Source organism: Solanum pennellii, chromosome 10, assembly GCF_001406875.1.
Source record: "Solanum pennellii chromosome 10, SPENNV200".
NCBI classification, from domain to species: Eukaryota; Viridiplantae; Streptophyta; class Magnoliopsida; order Solanales; family Solanaceae; genus Solanum; species Solanum pennellii.
In genome coordinates, this window is record NC_028646.1 from 72903795 (window position 1) to 72920516 (window position 16722).

A 16722-nucleotide genomic window follows, 5' to 3' on the forward strand; every position below is an offset into this window, starting at 1 on the left:
CAAGTAAGGGTATAAAGGTCAATCAGAATAAGACCGAAGCATTTAAGAATTGGCCTAGACCTTCGACTCCAACCGATATTAGAAGTTTCTTGGTTTAGGAGGATATTATAGGAGGTTTGTTGCGGGGTTCGCATCCATTTCTTCTCCTTTGACTACCTTTACCGCAAAGGTTGTTAAGTTTGAGTTTTCGGAAGCTTGTGAAAGAAGATTCCATGTGTTAAAAGATAGGCTTACCCCCACTTCGGTGTTTACTTTACCGGAGAGTACCAACAGTTTTGTAGTGTATTTTGATTCTCCTAAAGTAGTTTTGGATTGTAACCTTATTTAACTTGGTAAGGTGGTATCCTATTATTCTAGACAACTCAATGTTCATAATAATAATTATCAAAATCATGATTTGGAATTAGCGACGTAGTGTTTTCCTTGAAAATATGGAGGCTTTACTTGTATGGTGTCAATGTGTATGTATTTTCCGAGCATAAAAGTCATCAATATGTGCTCACTCAAAAGGATTTGAACCTACAAAAACAAATATGGTTGGAACTTCAGAAGGATTGCGACATGAGTGTACTTCACCATAATTTTGAGTCATATTTAGTGGAAGACATGAATTATAAGCAACATCTTGATACAATATTGATGGATTTGAAGGAATCGGCACTGAGCAAGTTTAAAGAATAATTATTCTAAGGGGAGGATGATGTGCTAAGGTACCAAGGTAGATTGTGTGTACCGGATGTTAATAATTTGAGAGGAAAAATCTTGGAAGAAGCTCATGGTTCCCGATATTCTATTTATCCTAGTGCCACCAAAATGCATCGCAATCTTAGAGAGCTTATTGGTGGGATGGTTTGAAAAGGGACATAGCGGAGTTTGTATCTATGTCTCCTAATCGCCAATAAGATAAATTCGAGCATCTAAAGTCAAGTGTTTTTACCTTAGTAATTGATGTCCCTACATTAAAGTGGAAAGAAATTAATATGGACGTTGTTCTTTGGTTGTCTTAGACCCTGAGGCAAAATGGCTCAATTCGGGTTATTGTTGATAGATATAGAAAATCCACTCACTTTAACCCCACCAAGTATACTTATTCAATGGAGTATTATGCAATAACATACATTAATGAGATTGTGAACTTACATGGGGTCCATTTGTCCATCATATCGGATAGAGGTTCTCAATTCAGTTCTCATTTTTGGAGATCTTTTAAAAAAGGGTTGGGTACTCAAGTGAAGCTTAAAACCAGTTTTCATCCTAAAATGGATGGTCAAGCGGAGTGTACTATTCAAACCGGAGAAGACATGTTAAGAGCTTGATTTATAGATCTAAATGGAAATTGGGACAATCATTTATCGTTTATTGAGTTCTCCTACTATAATAGCTACCATTTGAGTATTTCCATTGCTCCTTTTGAAGAAACATATGGTACGCGATGTTGGTCTTCGGTTGGGTGGTTTAAGGTTGGTGAGTCTTCACACCTTTGTCCCTAAATAATGAATGAAGGTTAGGAAAAAGTTTGGGTGATAAGATATAGGTTGAAAGAAGCCTATAGTCGGCAAAAATCCTAAGACAACAATAGGAGTGATCTTGATTTTGAAGAAGGGAATATGTTGTATTTGAAAATTTCCCCTATGAAAAAGGTGATGAGATTCGGCAAAAAGGTGAAGATAAGTCCCACTTATGTGGGTCCCTACGTGGTTTGGAATGGGTTAGGAAAGTTTCACATGAGTTAAAATTACCTAACGAACTAGTTTCAGTTAATCGGGTATTTCATGTCTCAATGGTTAAGAAGTGTATTAGCGAACCATTATCCATTCTCCCTATTGAAGGGTTAGGTGTAACTTAGAACCTTTCCTATGATGATGTAAGATCCCAAAATGAGTTAGGGTGTCTAGCGAAAAACATGTGTTTCTTAAGGTTCTAAGGTCCTAAAATAAATTATAATATGGTTTAGAGAATGTGTGTAAAGTTTAAAGTGATTTGGAAGTCGTTCGTCAAGCGACGACAAAAACCATCGACAACTAGTCATCTCTGTGTCTCATGTGTCCAGCTTGTTTATATATTGTATTTCATAGTCTTATGAAGTCTTAAAGTGAGTTATAATGAAGTTCAAATATTGAATACAGAATTTCGAGAAGTTTGAAGGTCAAACGACCAAGAACGTCCAAGGCGTTCGAAATATAGCCTTAAGACGCTCAATATGTGTCTTGATGGGGCCTAGAAGGTGTCGACGAGTTGCAAGTATTGGTTTTAGGTGAAACTCATGTAGGAGCCTAAAAGTTGTCAAAGTTTGTATTTACGTTGGTCAAGTCCGTGTACGACTTCTAAAGAGCCCCACAAAAGGCCCCATAAGAAAGACCTAAGGATGATCGAGACACTGCCTTGGCAGTGTCAATAGACTGACCTAATGACTGCCTGTTGGACAACCAACGGCTTGTTTGTGAGGTATCGTCGATGGAAAATTATCTTGGTCAAGTCTCACCCACAATTAGGATAAGGACCAATCGACGGAAGCCAAAGGACGGTCAGTCGATGGGTTCCGTCCATGGTGGCCTGTCGCTACTATCTAGCGGACTATTTTATTTAAGGGGTGAATGATAAATTCACCCCATGTTCTATAATTACTCTAATAGGTTTATTTAGCGACTTTTAGTTGTATATAAGTGATCAAACACATGAAGAACCCATTGAAAATCCTTTCCCACGAATTGAAATTTTTCCCTCCAAAAATATTCTCTCTAGAAATCACCATTGTTGGTGAAGCTCAAGAACAGCCTCGAGCTTGGATTTCAATGGATGAATCACCAATTTTTATAGGATTTCAACTATGAAAAGGTATGGTGATCCTTCCTCTCTAAGTAACCTTCATCTTTGAGAGTTAATCTCAATGTTTTCAAAGAAAGTTTCATGATCAAACCTCTTCTTCTTCAATCTAGCCATGGGTTCTTTTTGAAAATGTTTTGAATGATTAAATCATTATGAATTGAAGTTAATATATTTGTTTGAACGTTATTTTACTCCAATTGCATGACGAACCCATGTTCCCTCCCTCAATTGCATGGGCTTTGTTATCTTGACTTGTTATTGATTGAATTGTGATTCTCTTACGCTGAATTTCTTATATATGCTTTTGTTTACGGTAATTTATTATGAATTGATGATGAACAATCAATGAGGATATATGTACGAATATTTGAGTATGAATAGCCTATGTTTCTTTGTGTTTTAGAGAATTTCGATTATAGCAATTGTGTATTATTTTGATTGTGCAAAACATCATTGTAGCTACTGCCTTTAGTTGGTATGATGGATGGATTGTGGGTGTAAATCCTTGACGATCAATAAAATAAATTCTTATATGAATTGATATAGATTCTTTTGGTCTATAAATTGATAAAGTTATGTAGGTGATGTGATCTATTTTCTAAGATGAATAAAGTATGAATAAGACTTAATTTCCTATCTCGTTAGCTACTGCATCGCATGTGTTTTATTGGTAAAATACGATTGATGAATAATACTTTGGGAAAATTAGTAAGATGGCCTATGCTCTCTACTCTACATTGAATGGATAGTTTAATGCCTACAATAGTATTTTTATCTTGTAGGGATGCAAGCATGATTTCGATATGATTAAGTCTATATTTTGCTACTACCTTAGATTGATATTACAGATGAGATATGATCTATAATCCACGCAAGTGTAATTGGTTGATGGTCTATGTCTTTCTACCTTTCTAGTGTGTTAATGTATTGTACTAGTTGTAACATGACCTTGTAGTAGCTTATGCTTAACTTCATGTATGATTATGGTACCTTAATCTACTTCCCTATACTTTATTTATTGACAAAGGAGTAGTAACGGTCAATCATGACCAAAGATAAAGAATTGGTAAGAATTCCTCTACTGTTCCACTTCTCTATTTCTTAATAGTAATATTGATGTAGCCTTGTCTGGCATTGTGTTGTATGGTCCACTTATGGTGGAGGTGTTTACTCTATTGTAATTATATATGAATTGACCATGGCCTTGAAGGCAAATTGATGAATATATCAATATGTGGTTATGATGATCACACTATGTGAGCCTTATGCCTATTTTTCTATTCTAGTTGTTATCTAGGTTGTATGACTATTGTTAGGGTAAAGTATAGGTGTTGCCATTGATAAATTGAAATGGTTAATAATTCCTTTCTTATGTACCCCTATGAGAATGCATGAATAGCATAAGTTAGGTGCCTTAAGTGTTATATGAAGTTGACTTGTCTCCTATGTTATTGTGTGTCCTATGGTCAATGCTTGAAAGAGTATTATTGTCTAAGAGGGTGGCTTCCTCAATGTGTTATTGATAGCTATTATGTGATAATGTTGACCACAGTACATACACACTCACTTAACATGCATGTTAAAAGTAGTATTAGTCATGGTGTCTAAATGAAAGCTAGTTCTCATTTTCACTAGTGTTTAGTACTATGCATGCTTAGATAATGTCTATGATGTTAAGTATATGATATGATAAAGTATGAATGTGCATAGAGTCTTAATGTGTTAATATGAAAGGATTGATCATATGGTCACACCTATAGACTTGTGAATTGATATATGAACATGTGTGACATTATTTGTTATGTGAAAGGCTTGTTCACATATAAATACACACACACACATGAATGATAACCCAGATAATAGAGGGACAATGAAAGGTGTGCCTAAGAATACTCTAAAACTAGATAGGTGCTTGATTATGCTATAAGGGTATGAGGAATGAATATCCTAAGCCTATATTTTATATATAAATATAATAAAGGCTTTTCAATAAAGGAAACTTAGCTTAACACCGAATGAACTTGACATTGAGAGCTGTTGACTTCCATTTGAGGAAGATTCACCGTTTGTCCCTTATAGAGTGTTGACTTCCCTTAGAGGAATACTCACCTATGCATTCACATGAGATCTTGACTTCCCTTAAGAGGAAGATTCACCCATGTTTTCTCTTGAAATGAGGCCCCAATTGCCAAATGCAATGTAGAGGGAATAAACCCATCTCTTAGTTCCATAAAATATGCTTGCCGCATAGGATCTAACAAATTGAATTCACTTAGGATGCTAGGATTTATGTTAATGTTCTACATTTTCTAGGTAGGAACACCTTCCATTGGTGTAAGGCCCTACAACACAAAATTCCATGTTTAGCATCCATGGTCTTAGTGTCGGTTAAGGCTATAGTTTCCCTAACATAAAATGGACAATGGAAGTAAATGAACAGTATTCTAACTAGGAGGACTTAAGTTAAGTTACATAGGATAGGTGGATGTAATGAACCCATGTAGACATTGCACAATTAGCTCGATCCTTAGGATGTCCTATGAAGGTGACCTAATACATATATTTATGCTTATGTCCATATGTATGGTATGGTAATATTTGCCTACGTATTATGAAGATGTGCATTGTATGAATCTATGAGATGTGTTCTTATCCTTGTATGCACTATGTTGGTCTTAATTACTATATGATGATGGTCTTGTATTGACATGAATGAAGTTGTCTTCACATACGTCTTGATGTATGAATTGAATGCTAAGGTTTGTGGTCTAATGAAGGGTTTATTAAGAATTTATGGGGTAATGGGAATCTATATGTTCATTGCACTAGGTCTTCTAATGATGTATATGAAAATAAATAAAAATATGTAGAAATGAAAGTAGCTTACTTTAATGTTCCCAAGGCCTTGACCTAAATATGTCTTTGTTGTGCTATACTTCTATGATTACATATGATGACTTAGGTAGATTATATGTATGATTTCTTTGTGACCTTAAGGTGATGCATTGCACCAAGTATCACTAGGAGTTACATGGGAGGTTAATGAATAAAAGGAAATATAGCTCACTGTTAAGGGAAAACTAGTTCACTGTATTGTGACTTAAGAATGTAACAAATTCTATATGCAATATTATGTGATGTTTGGCCTTTGAATATGTCTATATGAAGTATGTGAATGATGTAAATTCTACTGAATAAGGGTTTTATGAAGATTTACTCAAAAAGGCATGAAGTATGATATCAAGAAAAAGTCCCTTTAAAATGGATGTTTTTTCATGGTTGCCATAGTTAGTGCATTCTTGTACTAATTCCATTCTTCTCTACTTTTACACAAAGTGTAGGTTATGGATTCTCAAAGGATGTCTATGATTGAGGATATTGATAGGTGATTCCTAAGATCAAGGAAAGGTGTACTTATGTTCCAATAATTCCCTACCCATGTCTTAATGTAAAGTTTATTAAATGTTGTATAATTATGTCTTATTTTTAAAGGGTCATGTCCTTAAAGTATTCTAATGTTGTTGAGTCTAAGATGGCGAAGAGACTTAGTGTTTAAATATGTATTATGACATATATTTTATATATGTATGACGTGATGTTTCTAGCATATGATGTGCTATGGAAAGTTTTTATTTTTTGGCTAAATTTACTATGACAATGCGATGAATGATAACTATGCGCTTGTATAATACCTCCTAGTGGTCAAGTACGACATGGTACTTCTGGGGGGTGCTCCACGGATGTGACAAATGTGGTATCAGAGCATGAGGTTTTTAAAACTGTTTTACGGTCCAAGAAGTCTCATATTGCCACATCTAGTAAAGTCTCGTAGCATTGGTGGTGAGTCGCGACACATTAAATGGTACGAGAGGCTATAGGACGATAGAGTTTTCCTTCTTTATCATTCTCATATGGTGCCATAGAACTTAACTCTATAATATCTCTCTATTATGTTTTCTTTTCGGTGGTCTTTTAGATGTTCTTGTTTGGATGAGATTGTTCTCTATGCTTGAGGGAGAAAAGGTGATTTTAAATTCTTATCTTGGTTTTATGGTTTGAATGAGTATGTGTGAAGTTAAATTTTTGCATGTTTATATGATGTGATGCCAATTATGTCTATATATGAAATTTATGTGAAATACCATGTTATGTTTAAAAATGACTTTCATGATATAGTTAAAGCATGTTACAAGTTACTATAGTTGACATGAGTTTCTTTTGGGAATAATGTGTTGCTATATGGTTTTTGATGATGGTAGACTTATGCTATGGTTTGAACTTGAAATTCTTAGTGACAACATATGGATGCATGCTACCCTAAGAATATGTGCTTAAAAGTGTTCAATGTTTCCCTTTGTATACATGTGGTCCAAGATAAGTTTCCTAGTATTGATTTGAGTCATTTGTATAGACTTGATACTAGGTATTATGATAGTATGAATGCTTATGTGGGATGAGTTGGTAAAGTTTTGTATCTCATGTTGTCATGCTTTTCCCATCAATTCCCTAAGTGTTGCATTTTTGGAACTTGAAAGCATGTTTACTTTAATGATAGGCAGTTTACTGTGAGATTTTTAGGAAATCAACTAAATTGTTCTTTGTTGGGAATTGTTGATATGTGTATAGAAGTAATGCATATAAACATGATAATGAATGTAAAAAAAAGAGATTTTCGAATTGGAATGAAGAATGAGAGTCTTATGGCATGATGAGTCGTAGATTTGTTTCTAACTTGTTATTGTGCTGTTAGTCCTTTGATGATTGTTGAATTAATGTTTCCCTAGAATTGAGGGTAGTACTCTTATATTTGTAGGGTGATGATGTGGGTTTGATTGACCTAGAAGTCACCTTACATATATGTTGAAAGAAAAAGAAAGAGTCCTTAAGTCTAAGTCTCCTCTATTGTTTCCCATAATGATTTATGACCTTTGTGTTTATGGTATTGTATACAAACCTTATGTGATTGAATGAGATGACCTAACCTGATAGTTGGGGATAATTTGCCTAGCTGATAAGGTTTATGTCACATCCGGGGAGCACCCTCTAGAAGTAATACAGCGTACTTGACTTCTCGGAGGTCTAATAGAAGCCCATAGATATCATTCATCGCATCGACATAGTAAATTTAGCGGAAAATTTAAAACTTTTCATAGCACCTCATATGCTAGAAACTTTACTTCATATACATATAAAATATAAGTCATAGTAAATATATAGACTCTAAGTCTCGTTTCCATCTTAGACTCAAAACTTTAGAGTACATTAAGGACAAGGCCCTTATGACATAATACAAAACTCTACATATTTAATAGACTTCACAATAAGTACACATTAGGATACCCTTGGACTTAATGATTTCTTTCCTCGAGCTTGGGAATCACCTATCAATCTCTTCCCCCTTCAAGATATCCTTTAAGCATCCATAACATATATTTTGTGTAAAAAGTAGAGAAGAATGGGATTAGCACAAGAATGTACTAAGTATGGTAATCATGCAAAAACATGCATTTAAAAGGGACATTTTCTTTTAAATCATACTTCATGCCATTTTAAGTAAATCATCATTAAACCTTTATCAGTAGAATATATATCATGTTCATACTTCATATAAATACAATCCAAAGCCAAACATCATAGAAAAGCATACACTGAATTTAATCCCCATTTGAGGTCTCTTCACAATGAGCTCACTCTTCTTAACATTGAAACTCTTTCTTTTAATTCACTTGTCTCCCATGTAATCCTTTAGGGATACTTGGTGAAATGTATCACCCTAAGACCACAAGTAAAATCATACATATTATCTACACAAGACAACACATACCATAATAGAAGTATAATACCACATAGACACATTTATGTCAAGACCTTCATCATATAATCAACAAGATCAACATCATGCACAAAGACTCATATCATGCACTTAGAAAATTCACTTTGAGTACAGGGAAGTCTGCTCGTAGGAATTCCTCATGGCGTATTACAGTGTTTCACCGAGGGGGTAGATCGAAGAGATTACAGCGAAGAATTGATCTGAAAGAAAGCACAAATCTCCTTTTTTCAAATAGGGAAAGCAAATCCTAATCATCAGGTAAGACGGGATCATTAGAATACGAAACTGCCTAAAAATATTAAATTGTATCAACAAGAGCATAAATCAATGGACATTAATGAACCATCATTTATGGACATTGCACATGACACGATCAATTCGACTCAGGGTCCGGCGCTAATAGAAGTTGCTTACTCTTCATAACAAGTAGACCAATACTACAATGTCATGAATAGGGAACATATACATAGTGAGATTCATTAGAACACCTTCGTAGAACTTCCTAAGGAGCTACTTGTGAAATGTCTAAATGGGTTCATTACTTCCACCTATCCTAAGTAACCTCCCTTAAGTCATTCTATTAAGGGTCCTAGTTATTTAACTTCCCTTGTCCATTTAACTTAGGGATTAACATACACTAACACCATGGGTGCTAAACATCGAATTTGGTGTTGTAGATACTTACACCAATAAAAGGTGTTCCTACCTAGCCAAGGTAGAACAGTAACATACATCCTAGCATCCTAAGTGAATTAACTTTTCTAGATCCTATGTGGCAAGCATAGTTTATGTAGCATGGGGAAAATCATGGGAATATCAACTCTACACAATTTGTTGGGTCATGAGGATATCCATCGCGTGGGGACCGTAGTGAACCCTACCTCCCCACCTTGGGAAAGTGTCACTCCCTCACATGGGGACCGTAGTGAACCCTACTTTCACCATTTGGAAAGTGTCACCCCCTATTCTACTAGTTCACTCGGTGCTAAGCTAAGTTTCCTTTATTAAAAAACCTTTATTGCATATATTTATAAAAACATAGGCTTTGGATATTCATTATTCACATGTTTATATCATATTCAAGGACCCATCTAGTTTAGGAGTATTCTATGAAACAACTCTAAATGTTCCTCAATTAACTAGATCATCATTCATGTGTGTGAGTATATACATAGATGTGAGCAAACCTTTCACATAATACACAATGTCACGCATGTTCATATATCAATGCATTAGTCTATAGGCATAACTATGTGAGCAATCCTTTCACATACCTACTAAGACACTATGCACGTTCATACCTCATCATATCGTATACATCATATTCATATATTTATCCTTTATATACATAGAAACCAAACCTAGGAACTATCCTATGAAGATACACCTATGCAGTGTATAGACAAGGTCCCAAACCCTTACCCATACTAGTACACCTATCAGGTCATCCTAGCAATACATATACTTTACATGCAAAGTAGTAGACATTAGTGAATATGGGAACAACCTTTTATTTACACACCATAACCTATACTACTTGTAACATGCATTTAAGTGAGAGTGTGTGTACATTGGTCAACATGATCACATAATGGCTATCAATTACTCCTTGAGGCAGCCACCCTCTTAGAACACATTATACTTCCAATAACATACCACACAACACATAATGGCATAGGAGGCAAGACAATATAAACATTATAACCAAGACTCCTAAATTTAGCTATTTACACTTTCATATAACGGGTACATGGGAAAGGGATATTAACCATTTTAACACATCAATGAAAGAACCTATAAAATACCCAGACATGAATATATGCATGCTCATACAATATCCACACAACCTAGAACAAGACTAGATAGGAAGATATGCACAATTACATCATAAGGTGATCATCTAAATCTCTAAATCATATATTCATCAATATTCATTCAAGGCCATCATCAACACATATATCATGAAAATAAAGTAAACACATCCACCATAAATAGAAAATACCACACAATGCCATACAATGATTCATCAACATTACTATAAAGAAATAAAGAAGTAGAAGAGTAGAGAGAATAAGCATTCTTGTCAATTTTTCACCCTTTGATCATCATTGGTCAATACACCTTATTCATCAATAAAACACATATATGGAAGTAGCTAAATGTACTTCAAACATATAAGAAACCATGTACAAGTCGCTACAAGATTATGCTATAACATAATAAAACGCATCAACATACTAGGAATGTAGAATAACATTATTCATAATCTAATTTCCCTTGCATTGGTTTAGATCATATTTAATACATATTATGATTCTAAGGATGTATATAAACCTACATTTAACCATATAATAATCATGATTACATACCCTCAAGATTAAATTTACAACATAGGTATTTAGGTTTATGGATTTGCTAGAGTATAGAAGACTTTACAAATAATATGAACTCTCAAAGACTTGATCACCAACAATATTTTATCAACAATATAATCATCATACAGTAGATAATTAGGTAGGAAATCAGGAAGAAATCATTCTTCATCTAATCACAATTCCAGATCCATCACACACTTAGCTTTTTGACTTCGTAGCTTAAAGGAATCTAGATCAATTCCTGCAAGTGTTTCTTTGATTGTTCATTTAGGATTTATATCTATAAAATTCATCCATTATTTCACCTTTAATCAGTAGCTACATCAGCTCATACATAATCACAACCTCACACAACCGATCTCACAATGTTCAAATCTTAATATATTTATCATCATGGACAGATGATCATTAATTAACCATCAATTAACGTAAATAAAAATAAACACAAGAAAGTCAACGTAAGAGAATCACCAATTAATCAAGAACAAGCCATAATCACAAAGCCCATGCTAGATCTAAACCAATTTTGGATGGAACTTGGGTTCATCATGCAATCGGAGTGAAATCTCGTTCAAATCAGTGTATTAACTTCAATTCATCATTATTTAATCATTCAAAACATTTTGATAAAGAACCCATGGCTAGATTGGAAGATTGGAAACTTGATCAAAAGATTTCATTGAAAAACATTGAGAAGAACTCTCCAAGTTAAAGGTTACATGAATATGAAGGATTGAAATACCTTTGTATATAACCTCTTAAATTTTATGATTCATCCATGAAAAACCCCACTTGACTCTGTTCTTGAGCTTCACCAACAATGGTGGTTTCTAGAGAGAGTATTTTGGAGGGAAAGGCTTTAATTTTGTGAGAGGATTCTAGAATGGGGTGATCAAGTTTTTCATGACTTATATACACCTAAAAATAACTAATTAAACCTATTATAGAATATTTAGGACGTGGGGTGAATTTTCCATTCACCCCTTTAATTAACATCATGCAGGCTGCCAGTTGCAGGGCACCTGCGATGAAGGCAGTGACGGGGCATCACTGCCACGACGGAACGTCATAGTCCTCCGTTGTGGATAAAAAGGATGACCAAGGTTCCTTACTTTACCCTATGATATTTACCTCACAACGGACTCTTTGACGGGATGTCACATCCATGACTGACCTTTGACTGCTCCATCCCCAGGGTTTGCCAGGGACAGCCTGCACACTAGTCTTTTGTCATTTTTTCGGGGCCTCTTGTGGGGCCCTTTAGAAGTCGTACGCGGATGTTTCCAATGTGATTATGAAACTTAACATATTATAGACCTTCCACATAAATTTCATTCAAAACAAACACCTACAAGACGTCCAAACAGCCTTTGCCCCAATATGACATACGATGAACGTCTTAGGGGCTATCTTTCGAACGCCTTTGACGTTCTTGGGCGTTTGACCTCAAAACTTCACGAAACTTCATATAAATACGTTAAAAATAATTTTAAACCATTTAAAGACTTATTAGTCTCATTTTATACATATTTAGGCATACATAGACACATGAGACACATAAGCGACTAGTCGTCGAACATCTTGGTCGTCCCTTGACGTTTCACTTCCAAATCACTTCAAACTTTTAACACTGACTCTAAACCATATAATAAGATATTTCATAACATTATAACTTCATTAAATACCCATAAACACAAATAACCACATATTAGACATCTAGGTGACTTAGTCGTTGAACGTCTTAGTTGTCCCTTAACGTTCGACTTCCAATACCTCTAATATTTTAACTACTGCATATACAATATATTTTAATAATATTTATGACTTTAAAACTTTAAGAAAAACATGTCAGTCTCTAGACAACTTATCTCGTTTCGGGGTCTTACAGTTTAGGATACCTTAGTGTTCCTATGTTAACTTACTGAAAATCCTTCTAAAGTAGTAATCACTTTAAAGTGATGAAAATTAAGGTTGTTTATTTAAGATCCTCTTAAGTTTGGATTAAGTATATATTAATTGGGTTTACCCTAAGTGGGGGTAGTAATGTTCTAGATATTTTCTACCTTGTGTTTCTATTTTACTTGAACTTGAAACTAATGAATTCTTAGTAATCTTGTTCATGAATAAGAATTTTTCATAAAGTATGAATTTCATGACCTTTACATGTTTTGTATGTGTTAATTGACATAACCTTAAAGATACTGTAAACATTCCAATGTGCATGAAAGAAAATTTTTGTATAAAATCCATGTTTTCTCATGTTAAATTTCATCTTTATATGCTAGTTGTGCATTTGACTTCATGATATAAGATAAGAAACATGGTAATAGTCACTTGTGAGGTTAAATGTTTAGCTTTCTATTGAAAGTTGTCTCTTTAAAAATAAATATGAAGAATCTCTTGAAAACTATATGATCTTTCTGATTTGGGATGCATGATTGTAGCCTCACTTTTGAAAGGTAAAAGCATGTTTTACTAAGCATTCATGTGTGTGCCTATGATTTTTATTGTTTTTCCCAAAGGATGCCTACTGTGAAGGTGAGTACTATGTTAATGATTGAATTTTGTGAAATTTATTCCTATTTTTGTGATGTACTTGTTGTAACATACCATTTAAACATCACTAAAAATGAATCATGAGCATGCCTTGGTTTAAAAGTTGAGAATTTCACATTTTTAAAGGAAATTGACCTGGTACTTTGCGTAGGTGTGAACTCATGATACATGTAAATGTATTGAGGAGAAGGACATTCCTCCATGGACACCACTAAGTATGGTATAGTTGAGTATGACCTTCATGGCACTAGGTCTAACTAATGAAGATTTTTGTTGATTCAACAAACTCAAGTCTATGTGCATTCAAGTATGAGTGCCTAATTGCTTCTTGAGTGTTTTTGAAATCTTCCTAAGTGTGACTTAACGAATAGTTGCAAAATGAGATTTTAATAAATTGAAGTGTAATGACCATGTTATGATTAGGAGAAGGATGTTCCTCCTATGAACATGATAAGAGCCTTTGTGTTTGATACATTAAAGAGTGAGTGATTAATGGTTTTGATTCCTTGTGTGCATTGAGTGCTAAAATGATTTGATGATGTTATAAATGGTATAACCTGCTATATGATGTATTGAAGTCCTTGTGGTGATTAAAGTATTATAAGTGTAATTCGTGGACGAAAGTTCCCAAGTGGGGGATATTGTAAGACGCAAAAATGAATTAAGGTTTCTGGAGCCTAACATGTTTTTCATATGGTTATAAGGTCCTAAAATGAATTTTAATATTTTTTATATGCGGTGTGTAATGTTCTAAGTTATTTGGAAGTCGAACGTCAATGGATGACCAAAACGTTCGACAACTAGTTACATATGTGTCTCATGTCTCTATACATGTTTATATACTGTATGTTCATGATCTTATTAAGACTTAAAATGTTTTTTAATGATGTTTAATGATTTTATATCGATTTTTGAGAAGCTTGGAGGTCAAACGATGAAGAACATCCAAGGCGTTTGAGAGATAGCCCTTGAGACGCTCAAAGTGTTTCTTGATGGGCCTAGTCAGTTTGGACAAGTTGTGACTATTGGTTTTGGGTGAAAATCATGTGTGAGGTCTAAAACTAGTTAAGGGTAGTATTTATGTCGGAAACATATGGGTACGACTTCTAAAGTGCCCTGTAAAATGCCCCACATGAATGACCCAAGGCTGGTCGAGACACTGGCTTGGCAGTGTCAATCAACGGACCAAACAACGGCCTGTTGGTCAACCAACGGCCCGTTGGTGAGGTATCAGCGATGGAAACATATTTTGGGAAGTTATCAACCAAAAATTTGGCTAAGGACCAATCGATGGAAGCCAAAGGAAAGCTAGTCGATTGACCAACAACCAGTCGATGAGTTCCGTCCATGGTGTCCTGTAGCCACTGTCTAGCGGACTTTTTTATTTAAGGGGTGAATGGAAAATTCACCTCACGTCCGAACATGACTATAGTCTGTTTATTTAGCTAATTTTAGGTGTATATAAGTGATCAAACACGTGAAGAATCCATTCCAAATCCTTTCCCACGAATTGAACTTTTACCTCCAAAAGTATTCTCCCTGGAAACCACCATTGTTGGTGAATCTCAAGAACAGCTTGGAGCTTTGATTTTGCAAGGATTAATCCCAAAGTTTTATAGTTTTTAAATTAGACAAAGGTATGGTGATCCTTCACCTTTATGTAACCTTTCACTTGGAGAGTTAATCTCAATGTTTTCAAAGAAAGTTTCATGATCAAACCTCTTTTTCTTCAATCTAGCCATGGGTTCTTTCTAAAAACGTTTTGAAAGATTAAATCATGATGAATTGAAGTTAATACATTTGTTCTAACGTTATTTTACTCAAATTGCATGATCTACCCATGTTCCCTCCCTAAATCGATTTAGTCCTTGCATGGGCTTTGTGATCTTTACTTGTTATCGATTGAATTGTGATTATGTTCAATTGCTTACATATACTGTTTTTTATGTTAATTGATTATTAATTGATGATTATTGATCCATGAGGATCAATGTATGAAGATTTGAGTATGAATAGCCTATGTTTCTAAGTGTTATAGTGAATTTCGATTATAGCAATTGTGTATTGTATCGATTATGCAAAACATCATTGTATCTACTGAATTTAGTTGGTATTATGTATGAATTTTGGGTGTAAATCCTTTATGATCAAATTAAACAAAGGCTTACATGAATTGATCTAGATTCTTTTGGTTTATGAATTAATAATGATATGTAGCTGATGTGATCTATGTTCTAAGATGAATAAATTATGAATAAGATATGATTTCCTATCTCGTTAGCTACTTCCTAGCATGTAATTTATTGGTAAAGTATGATTGCTCATTATTACGGTGGGAAAATTAGTAAGATGACCTATTTTCTCTACTCTACATTGAATGGATAGTTTAATGCCTACGAGAGTATCTTGATCTTTTGGGGATGTAAGCATGGTTTCGATATGATTACATGTACATTTATCTACTGTCTTATATTGATATTATTGATGAAATATGATCAATAATCCATCCAAGTGGAATTTATTGATGGTCTATGTCCTTCTACCCTCTATTGTGTTAATGTATTGTATTAGTTGTAACATGACCTTGTAGTAGCTTATTCTTAACTTCATGTATGATTATGGTCTTAACCTACTTCCCTATACTTTATTTATTGATAAAAGAGTAGTAATGATCAATGATTACCAAAGGCTTAACGATTGATGATAATTCCTCTACTCTTCTACTTCTCTATTTCATTATAGTAATGTTGATGAAGCATTGTAAGACATTGTGTGGTATGGTCCACTTGTGGTGGCAGTGTTTTCATTATATATGTGTTGATAATGGCATTGAAGGCAAATTGATGAATATATGAATATGTGGTTATGATGATCACACTATGTGAAGCTTATGCCTACTTTCCTATTATAGTTGAGATCTAGGTTGTATGGCTATTGTATAAGCATGTGTGTATCCATGTTATGGTAAAGTATAGGTGTTTAAATTTATGAGTTAAAATGGTTATTAATTCCATACCTATGTAAACCTATAAGAATGCATGAATAGCAAAAGTTAGGAGTCTTAAGTGTAATATGAAATTGACTTGTCTCCTATGTTATTTTGTGTTGTGTGGTCTATGCTTGAAAGACTAT